Here is a 21,453-nt window from a genome sequence, read left to right as displayed (position 1 = left end):
TTCGACCAGCGCAAACCCCAGTGCCAGGAGTCACGGCAGGCTGGTGGCCAGTGGCAGCACTGGGCTAACCTGTGTAACAGCAGCAACAGAAAGTTTACTGATCAGACCCATCCGCTCTGTCCCCGCTGCTGCTGGATTTGGGTTGTTCTCTTCCTTCTGAAGCGGTCTGTAGCAGCGGAGAGTGAGGTGGAAGGCACACTGTGATTCGAGGCTCTATCGCTAGCGACACGCGCATAAACTTGAATTAGCCACAGCTGTAATCCTTCGGCAACAGTTAGCAGAAGACTAAACTATTAGCAACATTTTGTCTCCATCTCTGAAAGGCTTTTGACACCTTTTATTTCATTTATTGTCAGACTCTCTTTTAAATTCTCTTTTACATTTTTTGTGAAAATTTTTATTTCAGATTTTTTTTTTTACTTTATAAAGACAAGACAAGCAGGAAAACAAAAACAGATAAAGCAGAACACAGAAAAAAATCAAACATAAATATGACATCATGGGATGTTTGATGAGTCAAAGCAAATTTTCCTAATTTTAGGTAGATTATTACACCTGATACATACAGTATTTATGAGACATCTGTCTCATTCGCTAAATAGAAAAATCCTTTTCCCTCCGTTTTTCTCCCAGCTGGTATTTTCTTATGACTTTTTTACTTGCTGCCAGCAAGATCTTTAGGAGGAAGGTATCATGTTTACTTAATCCATCAGGGGTATGTCCATAGACTCTTTTTTTAAGGTCATCTTCTGTTTATAGGTGCTTTGCAGTGTTATTGCCGATGCTGGAACTTTACATACATGAAAAAAAGATTAAATAAAGAGCCAAGAGAAACCATGTATCCTCCTTACTGTAATAAAAATAAAGAGGGAAGCACATATTAATGCACATCCTTTGGGATATAAAAATTATCTTTCACATGTGAAATGTCTGAAAACATAATTCTGTGTGTTAATTTTCCTCTTTTGAAAAGATGTTCAACTTAGGATAAACATGTGAAATGACTTTTTTAATTTAAAATGTGCTTTTGTTTTGAAAGACCTGTGACATAACGTGTAATTTTATGCAACCAAACAAGACCCAAATGTTTAACGACTTTTATTTTAATCTTAAAAAATAGAAAGGCTATAATAATTACATAAACCATAAAAAAACAACTTTCCCTGTACCTGAGTGTATTCATTGTAGCACCTTGACATGATCTCCTACCTCTTGTACAGCTGAAGGTCAGTGAAGAACACCAGCACTGTGTGTATGTGTGCACATGTGAGCTCATATTTATAGTTAATTGTGCTGAATTGAGATCAGCGGCAGCAAAAAGCTTAAAGCAGAAAATGAGAGAAGCACTCAAGTGGCTATCAGTATCACAAAGGAACAAAAGTGAAGGAGGGGAGAAGGGATGAAAGGAGATGATTTGCAGCGTTAATCCAAATTGAATTACATTGATAACATCTTCCTTTCTGGCTTTATTTTATATATATATATATATATATATTTATTATAATTTTTTTTTCTTCCCCCATTTCATTTCAAACATTCACTTTCCACGTTGTTGTTACTCGAGACAGTCTGAGACACAGTTCGTCTCATAAAGGAAACAGCTGGCTGGTTGCTCACTACAACATTTCTTTAAAAAACCACTAACTAATGAACAAACAGCAATCAGTCGCTATTTATTAGACTGTCTTCCCTCTTTTTCTCTCTCTTAATAGTGTGAATTAGCATATAAATGAGAGATAGCATGAGATAGAATCCACTCTGCTTCAATCTGTCCATTGGGACTTATGATTATCTCTTTTTGCTTCACTCCTTATTACTTCTTTCCTCCTCCATATCTGCCTTTCTCTCTCTTTCCACTCCTCTTCTCAGACAATTATTCCTGTCTTTTGTTTCTATTTGAGGACTCCTTTTGATTTTTGTTTTTTTTCCAACTGATACAGTTAAAGTGAGTCATTCTCTGTGATTATTTGTTTACCTGGATGTGTGTTTGGGCTGCATCTGTGTGTGGTTAGTTTAAGCGTACTTAATTGCTCCTGACTAATTAGCAGATGAGTCGAGGCATTTGGGAGATAGAAAGAGCAAACACACACACACACACACACACACACACACAGACATAAATACACACATTTATAGCACCTTTTTGTCCGTGTCCTAAGTGTTCGTCTCTTGTTTCTTCCCTCTCTTGGCTTTGTGTCCCCAGACAGTTGAAGCCCAGCGGTACCAGCAGGAGGTGTTAATGATGTGAGGTCTCTGTGTTTTCTGCTGGGAGCGATCTGTTGTGTGTTAGCTGCTGTCTGTCACCATACGCATAGAAAAAACATCTTCATAGTTCATGTGAAGTGTGTGAGCGTGTGTGTGTGTGTGTGTGTGTGTGTGTGTGTGTATATGTAGCTCTGAAACTGATGTCTCAGATTAGGTGTGTTAGTGTGTGTGAGTGTGTCTGGTTTTCCACTTTGCAGTTGCTCTGCATATTAAAACTCATGAATCTCTCACCCGCCCTCCCTGCCAAACAACACTCAGACAACTTTATTAGTGTGTGTGTGTGTGTGTGTGTGTGTGTGTGTGTGTGTGTGTGTGTGTACCAATCCATCTTGGTTATGATGCCTTTGCTCTGCGTCACTGTTCCCTTTTTTATGATTCAGATTTGTTGGTTGTGTTTGTGTATGTTGTGTGTATGGGGTCATGTTGTACTGTGCGTCACAGGGAATTTTTAAGGTTTTTGGAACTATAGGCTACTTTCTATTTCTGCTCGATCTCAAAGCAAAATATTGTAGCCTTTACTTGACTGCGCCGATCCGGTTCCTGTAATTTCTGGTCATTAAGATGATCATTAATTCCATTAAAGAGGTCATGTTTTCCAGCTCACTCGTCAGGAGAAAATGTCCCACAAACCGAGGACACGTCATATTTGTATGTTTCATAAATACCTTTCAGTATTTCAAATGTGATGTAGTGTATGAGCAGATTTTGTCATCATAAGGTGGACAGGGGCGGATTATGAGACAATGGGCTCCTGGGAAAATATATGCAAAAAGCCCTCCCACCTCTCCTACTCTGGAGCAAGACACACATATTGCATCGCATCATTGCATCTCCTTGTATTTTTTGGTCAGTCTGTGTCTCTCTGTGGTTGTTTTGTCCCTTTTTGTAGTTATTTTGTGTCTCTTTGCAGTTCCTTTGAATCTCAGTGACGCTTTTTTGAATTTCTTCCTGGTCAGTATGTTACATTTTGCATTTAAGGGCCAGGGTGCCCTCTTACACTTTAGGCTCCTGGTTTGTGTGTGGTAGGCCTGTTCAGTAATCCGTCCAGTGATTCGGTGTGTTTTTCAGAGACACGGGGTCAGTAGTTGTGTAGGAACATTATCTTTAAAAGTCATTTCAAATTCATTTGGTGAAAAAACTTTTTTTCTGGCTTTTCGTTAAAGGTAAACTTTTTGTAACATACTAATGTCAGCTAGTGGTTAGCGTGCCTTAGCTGGTATAATGACGGTTGAGTTATCCTTTTGTCCTTTTGCTGCTGCTGAACTCTTGAAGAGTCGGCCACAGCTAGAAAACAACGAGAGCAGTGAGACTGAAGCAAAACAGGATCTCTGTAGAGCCCTCTTTTTTTTCACTGCGTACAATGTGGTAGGACAAGACGAGACACACTTGGGCTCGATGTGTCCATCATCGGGACGATCAGTCTCCGCTAATGTTTGGTACCGTGTTACGCTGACTCGCCATTTTCCCTGGATAAACACAGAGCTGGAGTTGGCTGATGCACGCACTTGCACAAATAGAGCAGTCGTCAGAGTAAACATTTGAATAGTCTTAAATATTGCCTTATGAAGAAGTTTTTCCATCGTTTGAAATATTACGGTAAGCCAAATGAAACACAAACTTTGGTGCTGCAGCTTCAAAACAGAAAACCAAGAAAATGATTTATCATCTGGTGGAACACTGGCACTTCTGTTTCACCAAACGCAAGATTTGAAATCATTTCCTTTTATTTGGCCTCCATCTTTGCTGCTGCTTTGCTTTTTTTTTTAAATCCAAAGTATTTTTTGTTTTAGCAGCCTGGTAATGGTTAGTCTAAATAAGTTAAAACAACACACACACACACACACACACATTAGAGACGCACAGCGGTGATGAGGATGGATGAGGCTGGAGAGAGTGAATTAAAGTGAATCCCAGTGTGTTAGGCTTCCTCTGCACAGGAAGAAAATTTCAAGACACACACATGCGCGCACACACACACACACACACACCCTTAAGATCTGACACCCTTTCAGATATCCGCATTAGACGCTTTAATCTCATTCCTGGCTATCGTCTTACAAATCGAATCATGACACACCACTCATATTCAATATCACCAAACCTCCAGCCTTTTAGTTTGGCCTCTCAAACCACCGTGTAAAAGCTTCATCACGGGCCACGCTGATGAAATTACCCTCTATTATCCCCCCTCTCTCTTCTCCTTTTCCCTCCAACTCTCGCTTCCCACATTCTGTCTTACTTGAAGGAGTGTGCAGATTTAATTTTCAGCAGGACTCATGAGCCACTTAGCGCAATCTCTCTCAGTGTGCAAGGATTGATTGATTAGGCCTTATCTTGTTATCTGGGTCTGTGGTCGTCCTGATAGGCCTGTTTGTTCTCGCACTAGTCTCTCAGTCGTTCTATCTGTATCCCTTTCCTTTATGTAATTTCATGCCTCTGTCTTCTGAGTGTGTGTGTGTGTGTGTGTGTGTGTGTGATGGCCTGCAGCTTCTCTGTCTACTTTTCCTCCAATGTGGGAATCAGACACTGATAAGGAGGGATTGTCTTGCAAGATCAGAATTAGGAAATTACATGCTTTACCCATCGCAGTGTTGCACCCCCCCCCTCTCTGCCGGCGGACTGCGAGCCGATATTGTTTCTCAGAATTTGCTCAAATTGCTGGGCTGTAATGGTTGACTAAGTAAATACTCCACTGATGTTGTTTCCGTTAAGAGACATCAGTGTGTTCACCATCAGCAGGAGATTGTTTGGGCATTGGAGTTTTCTCTGTTGTAAAAATGTCATTATAAATAGTATTGGACACAATCTGTTAGCAGTGAGGGTTTTATTTGAATGGATATCATATAGTAAATTGTTTTGAAGTGCAGAAAGCATTTAGGCTTCATTACAGAAACTGCCGAAGTCTGAAATCCCATTTTATCTCAGTTTAGGATAACAGTTAGGAAGTTTTTGTGTTACAGAAACATGAATGCAGTTAGAAAAAAAAATCTTTTCTTAGGACAAGAATTTATCTAATTTAGAACTGTCCTAACCTAAGCTGGGCATGCACTATATGATTTTAGAAGTATTGTTAAATTGCAACTCCTACTGTACAGATAAATCATCTGCAATGTAAAAGCCAAAGCTCATGAGTTATGTGCTCACACTCCCATCATCATGCCATGACCTGAGTGCTCACGCTGTATGTGTAAAATCGAAAATAAAATGACTGGTTGGCTGCTGTAGACTGATCTGGTTATTAACAGTTTGAAAGTTCCAAAGCAGGTTCGAGTTTATTTGGTAATGTTTGTAAATTTTAACAAGTATGGTTCAGAATAACACGTTTGGGTCAGGACACATCAGTTTCTTTTACTGCCTGAAAAACGTGAGGTTGTGTATGGGGTAACCATAACCACTGTATCATAGCTACTTACCAGAAATCTGCTGATTGTCTTCTAGTATGAATTAGGCCTAAAATATTGTCTGCTGGACAGATGTAAAGCTCTGGGCAGCCATACACTAAGATGATTAACTTCTTCTCCACAGACTGATATTTACAGAAGAAAAGGGAAAAATATCTGCCGGCTGTGATTTTGATCACATGACATGCAACACATGTTGCCATATTCTAAAAACTGACCTTTGTTTAATGTAAAGGGCAGCCATTGTACCCTGAAAAACTGGTGCTTGGGTACGCTCGCGCGCCTGTCTTGCTTCACAGCTCACCTTCTGCATGTCTGCATTGACAACGATGGGTTTGAGAGCACAAAAAACACGACATGTGTATGGGCCCTCATTGCCAATGTGCCTCTTGTTCATGTGGGTCGTGATAAGTGGAGGAGAAAACATTAAGGGGACCAACCTGGCCCCCAATTTTTGGTCCACAATGTTGCCAAAGCACTTTCAGATGCTCTGTTTGCCACTTTGTGCAGACGCTGTGAAGAAAAAGGCGCTGATGGTTAGGATTCAATTGGTGGTTCTGCTTCAACTGAGCAAGAACTTGACGGCAGACCAAAGTTTCAGAAATTTTACTGAAAACGAAAGAATAGAAAAGTCTTTTTTTCACAGACTATACTGTATGTGTCATGTATTAATGTGTGAATATACTAGACAGTTTAAACAAATATCACAAAAAGTTTTTTTTTTTAATAAAAGTTACTAATTATAGCAAGTTACAATAACAAGTTTTAACAAGTTACTGGTTACAAGTTTATGGTTGCTGTAGAAACAAAATGCAAGAACAAATGTTTGACAAGGTTCTGCCAAATTAAATGCCTCATTTTTCTACAATTATGTTTAAGTCTTTTTTGCAGACATCTGGAAACAGCATTTAAATAGAAAGCAATGAAACAAGCATCACTGTTACAGTACATTAGATAAAGTCATATGAAAACCAGACACAGACAGGTATTACACTGAATAAATGTTAAACTTTGTATGGGTCAGAATGCATGCACAAATATTTGTGAGCATAGATTTTAATACTCTGCATCCCTTGATTAAAGTAATCATAAGTAAAAGTGCTCATGTTCACTCAACCTTTGTTGCTAGACCTCCACTACAAAAAAGTCATTAATTTTACACAGCATCTCTGTGTAAGGTATTTGCAGCCCTGACTTTGGCAGAAAACATCAACAAACTTTTTTCTGACAGCATGAACCTTTCAAGCTTGTCCTCATCCTGCTCTCACTCCTCAAACCTCCTGCCTTCATTTTCACCTCTTTTTGGCAAAGTAAAATCACCCCATCCACTGTCTCACCCTAAACTAGACCCTTCCTCACCTTTCCACTCCTGTCTCCTCCCCCTCTGTCCGCCCTCACCACCTGCATCGCTCCTCCTCATCCCTGCTCCCTTTCACTGCAAAAATGGCCTGTCAAATTTAAGGCCAAACACCCTAGATTTAAGCATACTTGCACTTAAAAGAAGCAAATTTGGCTGCCAGTGCAGTAAGCAAATTTTGCTTGTTAAGATGTCTTAAAACCAGTAAAACTGTGTGCACTAGATAATCCATTTATACTTAAAACAAGACTAACTAGATTTTTTAATCTAAATATAAGATTATTACACTTGGTTAGATCGGCAGTTTTTGCAGTGTGAGCTCAAACCCACCTCCGGTCTCCTCCAGTCTCCTGCACTTTTCCCACTGTCTGCCCAAATCTGACACACAAACACACACACAGTTGGAGCGGCAGGTTCTCTCTAATGACGTCCTCGGAGTATAATTAGTCTGGCCAATTAACAGCAGTAACGATGCTTGCATTCATTATGTCAAATTACACTGTGCTGACAAAGTGTCAACTCAGCTTCGCTCACCTGCTGAGGGTATCTGCGTGTGTGTGAGTTTATGAGTGTGTTTTTGCTAGTTTATTAAATCCTACTTCATCACTCCAAAGATGAAGAATGTGCTGCCCGTTTCTTCCTTGCATGTGCACACACACACACACAGATGCACACATACACACACGTACAGGCATTCAATTAGCACGTTAGTAGTAGATCTGTTTTTCTGGTTCCTGTTGTCGTGGCAATGCTCTTGTGGCCATGAATAAGGCCCACGAAACAAGTTGGATCAGTACATTGCATTATTAAATCATGGATATTGATTTTTCCCTTTGTGTGTGTATGTGTGTGTGTGTACACACATAGTGTTATTAAATGCTATATATTACTATGAGTCAGATGGAATGGTGGTAGCTATGATCTGTGTGGCCTGAGATGTGATTTTGCACATGCACATGCACATGCGCATGCACGCACACATGCATGCAGGAGGGACTGGAGGTGGATTCATCTTAATTAGCATCTTGGGCCTCTGGAGGTAAACAGTACTACTGGGAGCACACATGCACACACACGAGCAGTATTAACACAGTTTACTAAAGTATTAAAATATGCAGAATGGTCAGTCTTTTCTAGTCATATTCTATCATGTATCATTGGAATAACACCACAGACCCATCATAAATAATGGGTGTAGCCACTGTGATGTCACCCATTGGTTTGTGGACTCTCCTTTTTGAAACCTTGAGCTTGGCATTTTGGTTACTGCCATCGTGGATTTTCGGCTATTTTTTAAAATATGCATAACCTTAAGCCTTGATAAATTTAATAAAAATTAATATTCTACATTCAATAAGTCATATGAGTTATATGATACACATGTATAAGATTTTCTGAGATGTTTTATAATGTATTTTGTATAACAAATATAAAACTACAAAGTCACAAGAAAACATAGTTGTCAAATATATCAGGCTGTTCTCATGCACTGTTTGTATGTATACCTATGAAAAGTAATGAACCAATTTGTATATAGCCCATGTAATCACTTGACCAATGCACTGATCGATCAAGGAAGTGTGTAACAAGCAAAACTTAACATGAGGAGGCATTTGCGTGTAGGGAACAGGTCAAACAAACATAGGACTTTCCTCAAGGAGACTGGCGTTTCTGTCCTGTGTGAAACCAGGTGAACACTGAGTTGTTTTGGGATACATTGTCACCATGTTTCTTTTCCTTAACCTGACCAACATAATTTTACTTTTCTAAACCTAACCTCCATAACTTTAGTTTTCTAAACCTAACCAAAGTAACTTTACTTTTCTAAACCTAACTGAAGAAACTTTACTTACCAAAACCTATCCTAGGTAACTTTACACACAGTATATTACTTGAAAACATAACATGATGATGCCAACTATGTTTTTTTTTACTAAATCATAGCTATGTAACTTGCTTAAACATAATCTATGTACTTTTACGTTAAATACATAACATCATGATGTCCAACCATGCTCTTTTTCCTAAACCCAACCTATATAACTTTACGTTATGTATGTAACTTTACATAAAGTACATAACATGATGTCGCCATCTGTGGGACGTTGGATATCATATGAACCGGAATAGAAATAGGAGAGTAAAACGGACAATATTTCCTGCTAAATTAAAATATAATATACTATACAGACTGCACAGACCACCACCAACTAGTTGGATCAACCAATCTGTATCCACAATAATGCACAGCTGAGATTTGGCAGGTGTTTGTGTCAGGTTACCCATAACATCCTTCTCTACAATGTTTCCATGCATTGTCATAAAGCACGAGTCCAGCTTGTGACAGGATAACGATGTCACTATTTGACCTTTATACTCATTAGGACAGTAATCTATGTCCCTTACACAAGAGGTTGCTTGTCAGGGAGGCACAAACATAAATAGCTTTTGAGAGTTTGAACAAAGACTGATAGCAAAAGAATGTAAATGAACATCCGAGCATGATGTCTTCCCAACACTGACCTCTCAAAAGTTTGAAAAAGCAGCCGGGAAGTTGTGTCAGAGGAATGACAGTAACGGTGTTTATCGCAATGAAGTTACATCTCAACTAAAACTACATTGGACGATGTCTTTATGTAGTTTATTAGTTTAACAGGACCACTGTGGAGTACTGTGATACAGAGACATGAGCTATTTCCGAAAAAAATAAATATAATAATGAATAAATTCATGACAAGTTTTTGTCTCTTGAAGGACATTTTTTAAATATGATTAAAAAAATTATAACATCAATGTTAGTTTGAAGAAACAGTGTTTGAGCATACTTCGATACTTTCTACCACTGAATAAAATATTCTTATTTATGCACATGGGCTCATGCATATGCTGACACACACACGAAAACACAGACTTGATCTAGGCAAAGGACAGGGACCTGAGCAGTCCTCTGATAGGCAATTAGCTCTTGAAGTAACATAGACATGCGCACAGAGCCTCTGACAAATACACAAATACAAGTGCACACACACACACACACACACATACACACAAGAGCCAGAGCTGGCTTGCTCTCTTGATAGGCAATTAACTTACTTCAGACACCTCATCAGCAAGTGAACAAAAATCCCCCTTTAATCGGACACACAAACACACACACGTCCTCGCAGCTTTGCATATGCAGTGTTCACTGAAGCATTGATATGCAGCGTGAGCGGGAGAATCTGTTCCCATTGCTAGCGCCTTAGCATCGCTAAATTTCAAACACACATACACAAACATGTTCAAACACACACACACGTGCACACACTCTCACTCACTCACGTACACCCATCAGAGGGATCAGGGGGCAGATGATTCGTCAGGAGTCCTGCTGAGTTAAGTAATCACACTCGGGTGTTTAATCACTAACGAGAACCTGATGATGCTCTTTAATTAACACAACACTAATTGAAGAGGGCTGGCGAATCACAGCTCTCGGCCCTGTCTGTTATTTGAATAATTAGAAAGCAAAGGATTGTGGGCTTGGAGCCTCCAGCTGAAGGTGGGTCAGAGGCAGTTTGTGTAGCCTGGAAATTTATTAGAGGAGATTCTTTCAGACAAATGAATGGCTGCACTATGGAGGTGTTTGTGGTTTAAAGACACATAAAAAATACAAATTTAGATATATCTGCAGTTTTATATCTGCATTCTGCATTCTGTGGATGTAATAAGACACTGAATGATTTACTATAAAGATTAGACATACTTTATAATACAAATATTAATAACATTAGAGCCTGTCTGCACATCAATGCTGAATCAGAATCAGAGTCTGTTTATAATGCCAAGTACATTTACACATACAAGGAATTTGACTTGGTGTTTTTGGTGAAAAAAAAAAATAACATAGAGGAAAAATAAAAAAAAGTAACTTTAAATAGAATAAGATATAAGATAAAAATATAGAAGCAATATAAAATATAAAATGAAAAATGGAAAAAGTGCAATGGTGGAATTGTACAGTTGTGCAGAAATGAAAGTTGCAGTGCAAAATGGAAAATGGAGTTTTTGAAAATCTTCACCCTGGAGGGATTTTTACAAAACATCTATTTTCAGTGACCAATAACATGCTTTGCGTGTGGACGAAAGGCCAAAACACATAGAAACAGCTATGTTTTCAAATAAACCCTTGTACCCCTTGACAAGACCTGTGACTGCAGCCTTTTTTACGTGGAGATCACGACGTAGGGCTTTTTACTAAGTCCCTTCTTTGTGCCTCCTTTGCATTTTTACACAGAACTAAACAATGGCAGCATCATGCTGCTCCAGTGTGTGATTTTAGGTAGCATGTTGGCATTGTGAACCCAAAAGAGGTGTGACGTTTAACACAACAGCATCAGCCTCTCATGTGACGACAGCGTTTTATAAGCAAAAACATTTTAATAAGTTATTTACCTTCTCCGTTTTATGATCCTGTCCTCTGCCCGGAGGATAAGGAGCTCCCGAATGTCATTGTTTTCCCAATTTGTTGAAATATATGGCTGCTGTTCTTCTTCTTTGAGGTAGCTGCTAACTGCCACTAGCTGATCCTCTGTGGTGGGTCATGACATAACACATCGTCAAAACACCACATCTGTCTTGCCCATGCTGAGATGATTTAAAATAAATAAATAAATGAGAGACGGAAAGAAACTGTTAAATTGGGTGGAAGCATATTGCAAATCAGTATTTTGTTATAATAAGAAAAGTGTCTTTGTACAAGAACAAGATATTTTCATGTTCTAACAAGAAACCTTTCTTGTTCTAACAATCTTATCTTCACAATCTTGTTTCTTGTCAGAAAAAGAAAAGTTTCTTTTTATAACAAGAAACTGTTTTTCTTTTTTTTGCGTGGCAGCAATACGTTTTCGTACAATTGATATTTGCACATAAGTGAGAAATATGAATATATGACTTTCTAGTTACAGATCAGATTATTTTCCACCAACAGCTGCAACCAAAAGAAAAATATGTGCTTGGTTTACTAATTACTGTACAAAACATTTAAATTCAACTTGTTTCTTAACTGCTGAAAACCAAGTGACAAGCAAGGAGCTTTCTCAATCCTTTGTTCAACACAGATACTCATGTTTCATAGACTGAGTATAGGAACACAATAGCCATGATTCATAATTTACCATGAATGTACAAACATTTACAGACGCTGATAGGATTCTGACATCTGTGAGCCTGTTGTAAACAACAGAGCAAATGTTCTCAAACTGTCGGCGCAAAGACTGAACACACCACATGGGGAGTTTAGAGGATTTTGGTTGGACTTGGTTGATTGGAGTGTTATCTGTTAAAGTGGGGCGAGAAGTTTGGTGAAGTTTTATATGTCAGAGAGGGGGGAGGTGCCCGAATACGGCAACATGGAAGGGGGGGATTAGTGTTTTGTTAATGAGGATTACCGTAAAAACTGGTGAAAGGCAACTAAGCTGAGCATCACCGTCATCAAACCGATTTAGTTCCTGGCTGCTATTTAGAAGGATTACCACACAATGTTATTGTAATTACAATTGTTCTATGAATGAGACTGTTGAAGCTATTCTTGTCTGTTGTTATTTTACACTGCGTGGCTAATATAATGGTTAGTGTTTGCGTGTTTGTTCTGCTAGTCACGCTATCACGTTTTACGTGTCCAGGAGACCTTGTTGAGTTAAATTTGCAGTGTTGTTTGCATGTTGCTGGTAAAAGTCAAAAACGCCAACAGTGTCGCCACAGAGCTGTAAAGCTACAGATGCTTTCTCTATTTTAGCAGCAGGAAGATTAACCTGAGAAATATTGTCGTCTTTCTCCCTCCTCCTTTTACTTCCCCCAGAAAGCTGCTACTGTCTGTTTATAGGTTCCACATGGGAAAAGGACAAAGGTTTAAACAGAGGGGGGATTTCAAAAGATAATTAAGGAGGAACGAACAGGCAAACTATTGAAGGAGGCACGGAGGAGGGATTGGGAGCAGAGAGGATAACAGAGGAGCGGAAGCTACCTTTGTTGTGTCTCAAACAAGTGGATCAACCCAACTGCTTCTCAAATGCCATGAATATGTATTATATCAGGTTATTCATCCGGCGCCATTGTTCCACTTGAAATTATGTCCCACCAGAGAAACACTGGGGGAGCACAAAAGAAAATTGGGCAAATAAAAATGTAACAAAAACAAAAAAAAACGACAGAGCCGTTCTTTTTATGTCCACGCAGGTTCTTTTGCGGCATTAGAGGAATCTTCAGAGATGACTCGCTTTTATTTAACTGAATAATGCCATCTTTTGAGGAAACAGCTCTAATTAACATCTATTTGAATAATCAGATTATTCTACATTCTTAAAATGTGGCTGGTGAGAAAGGAGGAATATAGAGCAGGAATGTGTCTTTTGTCGTTGCACGCTAATACACCAAAGGTAATATGAGAAATACTTAAACCTTTCTCTTTTTTTTTTACCTAAAGATGTAGCAAACTAATTAAGGGGTTTACTGCTGGATGGGTTTCCTACACAGAAATTTCATGTGAGGACTTGGCTGATTTCTGATCTTGTCTTCCCAGATGCATTCCCACTTTATTAATACACATCACTATATATTTTCATTGTTCTTTGACTAATTCTGAAAAAAAAAAGTCTATACTGGGGCTTTCTGTGTAGCTCTAATGTCGATCTTTTAGTGAATCCATCACTTTGGGTCAGATTGAAATATCTCATTAAGTATTGGATGGATTGTTATGGCATTTCGTTCAGGTGTCCATGGTGACAGAGTATGAATCCCTGCTGAGTTTGGTGATCCCCTTAATTTTCCTTTATCAGCACCTTCAAGGTTGACATTTGTGGTTTTGAGCAAAACAGAGTCTACTTTGTCTTTGTCTCATCAGAAATAACTTAGCTTCTTATTTGGATATTACTAAATTCTGATCTGTTTTCCCCTAAATTGATTGATTGAATAAAGCTTTTTAGTGTGTTTTATCAACACGGAACATGACATCATGTACATTTTAAACAACGAAAAAAAAAACCAAAAACCTAATTCAACATTTTCTGTGCCTCTTTGCCTTGAGAGTAAACTTCATTAATTCACCAGAAAGTTGACTTTAATTTAATGAAAAATTAAGGCAAGCTGAGCAGATTGAGTGGCTTTGTAGCTATAAATACAGTGAAATGGCCACTACTACAACCATGAAATAGTTTTTAATACTATTATATAGGCTACTCATGTTTATACCTAAAAAATAAATTGGATTGGAAACTAATTATAAATGTAGATTTCTCACTGATTATCGGAGCAACTCCCACAAAATGACGGAGAGAATTAAAGGAGCAATTTTGCTGCCATTCCTGACTCAAACAATGAACATGACACACACACACACACACACACACACACACACACACGCACACGCACACTCCTCCTGCACAAACACAATAATATAGGTAGCACTTACCTGGAGGGAACAGAGGAACAAGGGGCTAATTAGTGATGATGAGAAGTTAATTTAGTCAGACACCTCAGGTAATAGTCTCCCCCCTCCCCTGTCTTCATCTCCCTCTTTCTCACCTTCGCTCTCCCTCAAACGTTTCCCACTCTGCATATTGCTTTTTACTCTCCAGCCCAACAATTTTCATGTTCAAACAAGGTGTCAAATGTTCTGTTTTGTGCTCTTCTGTTTTAATCCCTTCAGTGTTTCTCTATCCCTCTGTCTGTCACACATACAAACACATCCGTGTGTATTCTTTAGAGATCGGAGAAGCTGCAAAGCAGGTGAGGTTGTCAAGTCGTCTAAGTGGGAAATTACATTATCTTCTGCTTTGACATTACTGAATTGTATTGTTGTGTGTGTGTGTGTGTGTGTAAGAGAGAGATGGTTCCTGAGCTAAATGTTTGCTAGCAGGTGAGCCTGTTGTTGACAGATGGTGTTTGTGAGAGAAACTCACTCCCTGCAGAGTCTCACCCCAGGAAAATGCTCATTCTAACGCAGACAGGCACATTGTACACACACACACACACACAAACTGTAAATGTACATGCATGGAGCACAAACACACTGTCGCGAGGTCTCTGAGTGGATTCACAGCACAACCAGGTGAGACAGAGCAGAAATCATGGCCCGTTGTATTAGGAAGACAAGAAAGAAAGTAATCAGAATCACATTTATTGGCTGAGAAAGCGTTCACATACAAGTTATGTACTTGCAAGGTCAAAAATTAGGTGTACATATATCTAAGTAAGTAATCATAGTTAATGATAAATGGACCTGCGTTTCCATGGCGGCTTTCTAGTCTAATAACCACTCAAAGCGCTTTCACACTACATGACACACTAATCCACTGACACACAAGGATGTGTCTGAGGCTACGATACAATGTGACACCTGCACATCAGCTCAAAGTTTCAAACATAGGGAGCATTTTGGGGTTCAGTATCTTACCCAAGGATACTTCGACATGGGGACTGAGGAGCCAGGGATCGAACCACTGATCATCGACCCACTCTGCCTCCTGAACCACAGCCGTCCCAGCAAATTATAAAGAAAGGAAGATACAAAGACAGGAGACCACCTTAAATGTTTATAAGTTTCAACTAATGTCTTTATTAATAACTGGAATATTATCTATTACTGCTTTAATAATCAGTATAAAGCAGTTTCAGTCTCTGATAAACTGACTTTCATGCATATGTTACCGTCTCCTCCCATGCTGCACCATCACAACATATTATCATGCATATTTCCAACACACTCTTACTCCAAACTCGTCACATTGTGCCACTCGTCGCTCTGTCAGGACCTTACTTGTCAACCTACAACATTGTAGGTATCCATCTGAGTAGGCTGTTTACGCTCTGGGATGCTGTTACAGTGATGGTAAGTGGGATGAAGCAGCACGGTCCCTATGTCCACGCAGCTGCGCGGCCGTCACGATGGTTGGGATTAGGCACCAAAGTCACGTCTGGTTAGTTTTGCGCAAAAGAGGCACATACTCAGGTGTAGAAAAAAAACACACACAAACACACAAACAGGAATCAAACACCCAAGTCCCGCGTGAAACTCTGTTTGTGGGACCCATTCACCTCCCCACCTGCCTGCCCTATGAGCGCGCATGCATTCCTTATATTGTGTGGCTGCTGGCAGCGTTATTACCTGATGCTGCCCTTCAGGTGCACGCAACCAGTTTTCGGCCAGCCATGTTGTCAAGTGACACCGCCCGCGCATGTTGCATGTGGACGTGCCTGCTGCCATCCGGCTGCCAGCGTATATAACAACGCCACTGATTCTATCCAACTGCTTTATCATCTGACGCGTCCATGCGTGTTGCATTTGGATGTGGAAAGTGGCTGATGGCGTCGTACTTGTACGCTGAAAGCCCTGACAGAGCGGCGTTACTTGACGAGTTCAGAATGAGAACAGGTTGATTTTTCATTTAACCGTCCGGCCATTTGGTCGGACTATTTGTTGTCCTGTGCCATACCGTCCGATTCAGTGTGAACGCAGTGTAAGTCATCAAGAAAGTCTTACAACAAGACCTGCAGTTTATAAACCGCTTCTTCTGCTACAATAATCAGGTTAGAATGATTAGTTACAAGTTAAAGACCCCTTAAAGACAGAGAAGTTGTTACTCAGAGGTAATAAAAAAAAAAGTAAAGACTTAAAGTGAAAGTTACATTAACAACCAAAATCTGAAATCCCCTAACTTGTGACACCATTTTCCTTCCCGGCCGGCCGACACATAGACAGCAGCCATTTTGTGCCTCTGAGATCAGATTAATAGTCTGGTGGCAGCGTTTCCCATCAGCAGGTCTGCTGGAGCGTGGCAACTGTGGAGGAGTCACTATTAGAGCTAATGGCAGACTAAACAGCCTGCAAGTCAGGCCTGTTGTGTGTAATGAGACTTTAAGTGTGATGACAAGAGGAGCGAGAGGAAGGAAGAACACGTTAAACAACCACTTAATGCTTCTTTAGAGCGATACGCAGGTGATGAATAAGCAAACCAAAACAAACACAAGAGGAAGTAACTAAGCTGTAAGGAAATATGACAAAGTTGTGTCTCGGAGGGGTCGAGAAACAGAGCAGGAGGAAGTCGGCGGAGAGAGGCAGACAGTCAAAGTGTTAGAAAGAGAAGAGAGACAGAGAGGGGAGGGGGAGCGAGTGAGAGCTCCTGTAATTAGTCAGTTAATTACATCTGGATGATGATCTGCTCGGGGGGATGGATGTTGTTTGAGCTGTGTGTGAGTGCGAGTGCGTATGAGTGTGTGTGTGTGTGTGTGTGTGTCTATCCTTGGCGGCTGTGTACACTCCAGAAAGCGTTTACTGAAATGGGAGCTAATTCTCGCTGTCTGAGGCCATTACGGTATTAATTTAATTTGGGTTAGCTGTCGCTAGCTCATTAACACATCTAATTAATTCATTGACATCAGAATTAAGTTGTTTCACTGAAACTGACACCTCTCTCTCGTATAAGAGAGAGTGGGAGGAGAGGGAGCGACAGATTGAATGAGAAACGGAGATAGAAGAGGAGATGGAGAGGGGGAGAGGGATGATGGATTGAATCATATCTACAAGAAAAATGCTATTAATACATTTTGTCAGCTGCGGTGAGTAGAGTCAATCTGTTATGTAGGAAATAAGGATGAGAAATGGAGGGTGAGAGCGAACACAGAGGTGCAGATCATGGCTGTTAAAGAAAGAGAAACAAGATTAAAAAAAAGGTTAATTCTCTGGTGTTTCAGGTGTCATTCGAGAGGCCTTCTGTGACTAATCACTACAGAATTAATAAAGGAAAAAAATTAAAAGATTGCAAAGGCTATGACATTTGTGGGAATTTTAACACATTTTTGAACTTCCAAAAGAACTAAAACACACTAAATAGTTTATTACTGGTTGGCTGACGGTCAGCTGTTCCCTGCACCTATGGCTTTAGTTGCCGATTCAATAAGTTAAAATGGCGGCGGAGGTGTCGCTGATTGAAATCGCTCTGATTGGCAGTTCAGCTCAGTGCATGAGAAGAGAAACAGAGGTGAGGAAAGAAAACAAAGGACAAAGTCAAACTTTTAGGTTTGCACAAGTATTGAAGCTTTGTAAACCCAGCGAAGTTCATCGATGGATACATGAACTGCAAATGCAACCCAATCAGCAGAAAAAATGTTTGCACCGGATGTTTCTAAAACCACGTTACGCCTGTTATTATGTAGCAGACATGTTGAAACTTTATGTTTCAGACTGTAGTTAATGTAGTTATGTTTATGCAATAAAAAAACCCCACTTTGTTAAAGTGAGGGAAAGCTCATGTTCTGGCTTAAAATACCCTTTTTGGGGGCACAATTCTGTCTGGAAAGTAATGTCTTTGTAAAAAACAATCACATTTTGGGCTGCAATCACAAGAGGAAAAAGTAGTGATGTCCTGGTAAAAAAAAAAAAAAAACAACTGCTTTTTGGACCACTATGCCAAAAGGAAAAGATTTTGTCTCGGTATACAGTAACAGTTGGAAAAACAGCGATAGGTCACTACAAAACACTCATATATGACACATATAAAATGTGCGTGTGATTTGCAGAAACATACAATACCAAGAGTTTATTCTGGCATATGCATTGTTCAATGTCTTTACAAATAATGTATATAAACTTTAAGTTGCATTCTACATTTATTCAAACTACACATATGTTACATTTGCATGTTTCTTGTGTATAATATCAATGTTTCTCATCAGGATGAGGAGATGATGGCGAGACCCCGGTGAGTCGCTGGCCAAGCTGCAGACCACTGTTTGAGGTGAGTTGTGTTTTTTTATTTACATGTAGTAACATTTTCAGGGGTATTTGTGGCGACAGCTGGGTATTATTTAAGCTGAGGTTGGAGCATTTCCTGAGTGGAGATAACAGTCAGATATTTTAAGCCAAAATATATGTATGTATGTTCCTAATTAAAGAGTGCGTAAATGTAAAGTTGCAACATATTCGCTACATATCAAATGTGCAAATGTAACATATCCATGAGTTGCAGAAAAGTACAATGCCGATATTAATTCTGGCAGTTGGGTTGCGTCTTGATATGTAATCACATGGTCGCACAGTGCAAATCTCCCCATGCAAGAATACCTGAGAACATCGGCCAGTTAATTAGAGTTTGGAGGATTATTTCGGTGCAACCTGGCGTGGGTGTGTAGTTAGAGGTGGGACACCTTTGGAAGTGGCACGCAGTGTGAGCCTGGCTAGAGGTGGGGATTATTTGGATGTAACACGCAGTGGGTTTCTTGTTAGAGGGGGGCGTCGTCACAGTCTGTCTCTGTGGTAAATTTGATTAAGGCTGGCGGGAGGAGGTGGTCCCACCGTGAACAGGTGCCCCTCACAGCTGAGTCGGGTTCAACCCTTGGTCTCGCTCTCCTTCTCTCTGACATTGTGTTTCCTGCTCCTTCCCGCTCTTTGTTCTCCCTCCGTCTATCCGTGTAATCGCTCTCTATTTTAGCCGCTGTCTCTCCTTGCCGCCGCTGCCCCTCTGCTTCATCTGTCTCTGTTTGTCTTGTAATCAGTCGCAGGAATGGCTGGCCTCGTAGCACGCAGACCTCCACCTTGAAACGCTTCTCCATCCTCGGCCTGTCTTTTCTGCTGCCTGACTTTCACTGACCTTCACAAGCCTTCTCCCCCCTCCTGTTCACTTTATCCCTACTTCCTATGTTTTCACCACCACCCCCTCTGTACTACCCACCTGTCTGGATCAATCCGGCCAAACCTCAGACCACTGCATCAAATACTCCCATTTATTATGCACATGCACGCATATTAGCCTTAATTTGGTGTAAAATGTGAAATCTGCTGCATTATATGTCTCATCACTCATTGGCTCTAATGTTAATTTAGCTTTTTTACTTCTCAGGCTCTTCTCAGGTTTTGGTTATTTCGGACAATGTTTCTGTCGATTGTAAAAATTTCAAGCTCACCAAAGTAACTGCTGAGATTTAGAAAAATGCAACACTGATACACAACAAAGTCTGCAAAGGCAAGAAACTTGAGCGATTAGATTAGTTGTAAACAAGCCGAAAGTTTAGCCAGGTTTTCAATGACACTTTCTTTGCAGTGAAACTGAAAGTGATTAGGTTGGTTCCACACCTCTGAATCCCCACCATGATCTCAGATTTCTACACTCATTTAAAAAGTTCTGCTGTTTTGCTTATTAACTGTTGGTTTCCCAATAGGAAAAATAACTGAGTCAATACTGTAGCAAGCATTAGGGTTGTTTTTGTACAGAACCGTCACGGACCAGGGATCTCTGTTCAGTGCAGACTACGTAGTGAGTAGATTGCTGCAAATAATGTGGAACCAAAGTTCAATAGCACAAGTTCTGTAAGCCACGCAGGATAGGATCTCTTGCCCACTGGCAGATTATACAGAGTTCCCCACTACAAACTCAATCATTTAAAAAAGCTCATTTGTTCCTACCTCTATCAAACTTTGAAACAATGCTGCTTAAGACTACGGGGATTGTGTAATAGTTTGATGATGTTGGGGTATGTGCAATATGTGTTATATACAATGTATGTGCTGTATTTGTGTGTGCAATTTAGATTATATGCAATTTACTGGTGTGATTTGGTACAACTAGTCCTGTTTTGTTCATATGTAGTTTGATTTATTGGAACTGTAAAGGCATTTATGGTTGCAGCTTCTGTTTCCAAGACAAATTTCCCTACGCGGACAATCGTATCCTATTGTATCGTGCCGTACCGCATTGCATCGCATGGTACACCGTATATACATATTTATATGCTGAGGTTAGCACAACAAGCTGGTGGCATGCGAGTCGGTCACACTATGGTAGGCACAAATGCAACACCAGAGCGGGAAAGTCTGCTTGTGGTTTCCTGGTCTACAGCAACTAAGAGAGAGTTGGCTGTAAATTGAGGCTGGTTTGTCAGCATTGCTCCACTGTTATGTCAATGGAAACACATCCAACATGCCTAACTAGCCTGGTCCCATTCCCACTGCATCAAAAAACGCTGCTTGGGCAGCGGCTCATAGTGTCAGATATGGATGCATAAGTGTCTGTCTTTAGTGTTTTTATGAGATAAGGGGTGTAACGATACATGGATTTGGATCAGTGTATTGATTCAATGATCATTGATGCAGTAACATCAATTCAATATAATTGAAGCAAAGTGAAAATATTTATACTGTGCCATCTTTGAGATATACCTTTATTTTGAAAAGGCTGTGTCACCATATCCAGTAAACCTTTTTCCTAAACATTCAGTAAGTGCTTGGGGCCTCGCGCCACTCAGAAAGTGGCATCAGTCAAGAAAAAGAAAATGAGGATATTTACTGATAGCAGATGGGCTCCCAATAACCCTCAAATTGTGCAAATTTAAATTGCGAATATAAAATACACCTAATGGAAACATGTCAATTTTGAAAAAACTCCCATTAATTGCAAAAAC

At 39.9% G+C, this 21,453-nt stretch overlaps 1 long non-coding RNA gene across 1 annotated transcript in view; it reads left to right on the top strand.

The window, feature by feature from the left end:
• The window catches only part of LOC148189967 (uncharacterized), a 49,063-nt gene that overhangs the window by 3,602 nt on the left and 24,008 nt on the right, over positions 1–21,453 (top strand). Inside the window, exon 2 of the long non-coding RNA XR_015776136.1 lies at positions 18,733–18,794. This is a non-coding gene — a long non-coding RNA (uncharacterized LOC148189967). The remainder of the gene's footprint in view (positions 1–18,732; positions 18,795–21,453) is intronic.

Source organism: Plectropomus leopardus, chromosome 3, assembly GCF_026936395.1.
Source record: "Plectropomus leopardus strain MGB_pleo_1.0 chromosome 3, ASM2693639v1, whole genome shotgun sequence".
Taxonomy (NCBI): Eukaryota; Metazoa; Chordata; class Actinopteri; order Perciformes; family Serranidae; genus Plectropomus; species Plectropomus leopardus.
Note: the sequence above shows the minus strand (reverse complement) of the source record. Positions and strands in the feature narration are given on the sequence as shown.